The following is a 5,000-nucleotide window of genomic DNA, read 5'->3' as shown; positions in this document are numbered from 1 at the left end:
ATTACATCGACCTCAGTGCGTAACTGGTACTTAATTTATCGACTCTGAAAGGAGGAAAGGCAAAGTCGACCTCGGCGGAATTTGAACTCAGAACGTAGCGATGGGCGAAATATTTCTAAGCATTTCGTCCAGCACGCTAACGATTCGGCCAGTTCGCTGCCTTACCCATTTTACATAATAATACTGAAGTTTTATTAAAGCGTATAATACTTTTTGCTGAAAACGGATATAGTTCATTTAATATAACAAGGAAAGTAGGTCGTTAATAGAGTAGGAACGCGTGGGAGCGAAAATACAACCCCTCCAACATAATTCCAATTAAATCATAACACAAAAAACAAGATAATTAGTTCGGTATTTTACCAGCTGTGTACCTAACGGCTGAAATTATATCATTGTTTCTAATTTAGATACAAGGATAGCAATTTCAGAGGAGACTTCAGTCGATTGCTTTTATTTGAGGTTTGATTGCCAGTTTATACAATCACTCCCAGAAACACTTATTTCAACAATTAGAATGCTGCCATGCTGGGGCAGCGCCTTGAAAGGTTAAGTCGAAGACGTAGACTTTAATCCTCATTTTTAAAGCCTGGCACTTATTTGATCGGTCTCTTTTACCGAATCGCTAACTTCTAGTTACGTTAACAAATCAATACAGGTTGTTAAGCGATGTTGGAGGGTGTATACAAGCACCAAATCACACATATATGCACACACACACACACACACACACACACACACACACACACACACACACACGCACACACACACATATATATATATATATATATATATATATATATACACATGCACTCACGCACACATATACGCGATTGGTTTCTTCCATTTTCTGCCTACCAAATCCGGTCTCAAGTCTAGGATTAGATTCCTATTTCACACACATTCTCCAGTGAGAATATAAATCTATCAGACTACAATAAACAATACGAAGATGATGGACAAAAGAGGTGGAGCGGTGAGATCCGGGGACAAATACATGGAATTAAATAGCATCATTAATTGAAGATCGATATATGCGATTAAATCCGATACAATTTTTGTTGTTAATATTGTTGATGTTATTATGACTCTTGTTGCTGTCCTCGACCGAAATTATTAAAAGTGGGTGAAAGCTGCGAAAATGACAAGAGTGGATGGTAGATTTGTGAGAGCAGGAACAGGCACTGAAGAGGGCAATTGCCCTTCGTATTTAGAGAGATCTTGGACAGTGGAGTGCCTTGATGCTCCCTATAGGTCCTCCTGTATAGTGAGGACCACATCACTATCGTCCTTTTCATTAGTTGTGAACACCCACACTGTAAGTCATCATCATCGTTGTCTTCATTATTATTATTATTTTATTATTATTTTACTTTTAATCTGCATGTTTGTTACAGTCACTTGCCGAGCCACACCCAGTGTCCTGGGGCGAGTGAAGGATAAGGGATGTTACTGTAGACAAAGCTTGGGGAGGGACAGTACCGAGTTATGTTATTATTATTATTATTATTATTACTTTTTCAATGTTAGCTTTTCATACTAAATCTGATGCTAGTCAAATGTAGTACAATCAGATCTGGTGAAAATTGATCCGTTGCAGTAAAAGTTAACAATGATTCTGTGGAGATTTATGTTATGCCATTGAAAATGGATTAAGAATAAAAAGAATAACGAAAGAACAAAATACAAATATAACAACCTAAAAGCCAATCTAAAACCATAGATACATGAACGCTCCATATAAGCTATCTCAGCTGACAGATCGAGATCAGATGTGTTTGTAGCTAAATATAATATCAAGCCTACGTCGGCGCACAATAATTAGTCCCCTTTTAAATTCTGAACATTCTATTGATTATCTAGTTAATATGTTATCTGCTTTATCTCGATGAAGGTGCCAAGAACATCACTCAAGTTTTATTACCTCTATGTTTCACATGACATCAATCGTTTTGCTTTGTAATCTCCTACTGCGGTTATGTTGATGCTATGATGTTCATAGGCGGTGAGTCACATAAATCATCGCTTGGCTGGGACGCTGTTTAAAATCTTTGATTTAATCTATGAAAATTGTCCCGAAAGTAATGCCAAGTGCTTATAACTTTAATAACTGACATAGGTTGTTTAAACTGAACCGCCGCGTACATTAACCCTTTCTCAGTTGAAAGATTCTTGTCAACAAAATCTTCATCCCAAGCGATGCATTTGTGCCGTTATTGAACCTAACTTGTGATTCGAGTTGGAAAAATATTCAGATGTTCAGTTCTGCGCTCGTTTCTTCACAACCTCATTCATCTTGTTTTTATCATGAAATCCATATCTCCAGATGGAACAAGGGAAACTTGGAGGGATTATATACTGTGGATGGGGTGAGTGGGCTAATTTGCTTCCCATTTTACTAATTACATGATCTCTTGCCAATGCCGTGTGTTATTGTGCAATGTGATGGTGAATGTGGGTCATTTTCAGTCTTGTGTGGTCTCCTCCTCCCTAGGATTTCTCTAACACTTTTAGCCCTGTCAATTTGCTTCTCGTTATTCGCAGTACAACCATGTTTCAAAAGCGTCAATGAGAACGATGCCCACACTATAATTTTCTGTGCCGATCACTTGTTCTTAAGCTGCATAGAATGTGGAGTGTGACAACCTTCCATAGACTCAGCTTTCGTTTCCAATCTGTCACAAGATTAAGTAAATAATTATCTTCATTACCTTTAAACGGTTCCATTATCTTCTGCAATGCATTGTGACCAGAGTCCAGTTGTTTAGTAAGCTCACACATTATGGCGGGTCTGTCTGCGCAAGCCAATTCCTCCACTTACAGCCGATTACTGTCAGATATCGCTATTTTTCCAATGCATGATTTCTCTTGAATGATGTTTCCACGACTTTAAATCTCTGCATCTAACTGTGCACATTCTTCATGTCAATGGTGTCATTTCGATAAACAATAACCTATTGCTTTGTTTGCATTCCAAGCAGTCACTGCCAAGAGCTCAATGACAGCAGCATGCTTCTGCATAGAGTCCATGATATTTTCCTGCAAACGTATATGAGAAAGAATAATTACTCTAGGGAAATATGCACATTTGATTTCAGTGTCTTACCGTTCACACAACATCAGTGACACCAAACAGGCTGAGGATACATTCACTGAGTTTCCACTTTATCAACTGTGGTTCGAAGTTAAGTGGTTAAGGTTAATAGAACTGACACTAGATTTAAACTTCGAAACGTACAGACTCTTCGATCAATAAGACAACCAAACAAGATGAAAAGGAACGTTTTTACTTGTCTGCTCGTACTAACAATACTGCATTGGAAGAGAAATTATGTGATGTTTATACGATGAATTCTCTTAGTCAGGCTTTTGTTTTCTGATAAGGTTTTCTATATGTAGAAACATTATCATCTAAAGCACGTTTTATTGGATATACAACGTTGAGCAGAAAATCAACTTCTTCGGTCAGGATTGACGGCCTTATTTTGAATGAGAGGTTTTTCAAGGGATGAGCAGCACAACATGCATTATAAGATAAATACTGTGGAGCTGCAAGATATATTATTTAATATTGCTATCATATATTTATACTCGTGTGCTGATGAAAAATCATTTAAAGTCCAGCCAGGAAATTTTTGAAACAAATACTAACATATAGATTTACCGTTTGGATGACCTCAACTAATTGCAACATTTCCTGCACGCTAACTACTTAGAAAAAATTAAAGAAAATCATGTATAGTCATCTAAAATGAATATGTTATATCATTAGATTATCAGCGAAGACTTGTGTTCAGCAGTGCACAACCCGTCTCTAACCAGGCTATTAAGTAATCTGCTAATCGTGAGCACAAAGCATATGTGGCACGAAATGGCCAACCAGAAAAGGCATTCGAACTACAGAGAGGCTGAGCAGTATTTTGTCGCTGTACGACAAAGCATAGACTTTTAAAGAAGATGGTTGTGTGATTCCTAATTGGTCATAAAAATCCGTATTGCTTCAATAGGCTTTTTATATAAATAGCAGGATCTCTGAAATAGTATTGTGATAAATTTGCATCGTATTCAAGGGGGACATTTACCTGAGATTTGATTCCTGAAGTTCGCGTCAAAAACATGAGATTCCAAGCTGAACGCGATCCATGATGACGACGGCGACCATCCCTTTTGGCAAGAACCTGTGACTATACAGAGTAATTGTGGTTACTCGGTGACAGTGTTTCTTAACTGCAGTTTCAACTTTGCGTGTCTTGTACAAGTATTGTCTTCATAATATAAGCAAAAGTTTTATGAATGAAAATATGAAAATATTGAGGGCAAAAAAAGCTTCCAATTTAGAACAGAAAATTCCTGTTTCGTGTGTTATGGATGAATGTACTTTAAGGAGGTAAGGTAATACACGAAATCAAAGCGAGGAAGTGTGTTAATAGACAACAAAAGAGAGATATCTAAAATGAGAAATAATGTCGCAAATCGTAGAGTAGTCGATCAAATCCATCATTTGGATATACCAAGAATCTATTCAGAATCTAACACAGTTCAACACATTGATATACATAGGAAATACACTCTTGACAACAACGCCGCAGCTCGATGTGTGAAAAGTAGTTGCCAACATCTCTGAAACCACACATTATTGTCTTTGTATTAGAAAGTAGATAGACGAGTGGAAACTAATTCCCCAACTCGTCTAAAGAGGAAACGGTCAAGTCAACAACGGCAGCCACCCTATCATACAATTCGTTTGACCGCATAGAAATAACAGGCAAGGCTCTTTCCGCTTCCCAACCAGTTAAAAACTACTGTCTCAAACGAAAGGAATGATACACTGCAAAAAGTGATCCTAAATCAAGCAACACTGAAAAAAAAAAGACGGGATATGCACAGTTGGGGCTTTCAGACCCACCTGACCAACGGGTAGACAAATACCTAGAATTTTGATGATCAAAATACGGTCAATATAAAACGACTTTAAAAAAAAGGCGGTTTCAGAAAAGAAT

At 37.5% G+C, this 5,000-nt stretch overlaps 1 protein-coding gene across 8 annotated transcripts in view; it reads right to left on the bottom strand.

The window, feature by feature from the left end:
• The window catches only part of LOC106868307 (uncharacterized), a 284,018-nt gene that overhangs the window by 200,424 nt on the left and 78,594 nt on the right, over window positions 1-5,000 (bottom strand). The window contains exon 2 of one of the 8 annotated variants that reach the window (XM_089340325.1): window positions 2,712-3,039. The exons of the other annotated variants lie outside the window; for them this stretch is intronic. The gene's annotated coding sequence lies outside the window, so the exon portion shown is untranslated. The remainder of the gene's footprint in view (window positions 1-2,711; window positions 3,040-5,000) is intronic. 8 annotated transcript variants of the gene reach the window in all.

The sequence above is a fragment of the Octopus bimaculoides genome, chromosome 2 (assembly GCF_046866305.1).
Source record: "Octopus bimaculoides isolate indiv1 chromosome 2, ASM4686630v1, whole genome shotgun sequence".
NCBI lineage: Eukaryota > Metazoa > Mollusca > Cephalopoda > Octopoda > Octopodidae > Octopus > Octopus bimaculoides.
Note: the sequence above shows the minus strand (reverse complement) of the source record. Positions and strands in the feature narration are given on the sequence as shown.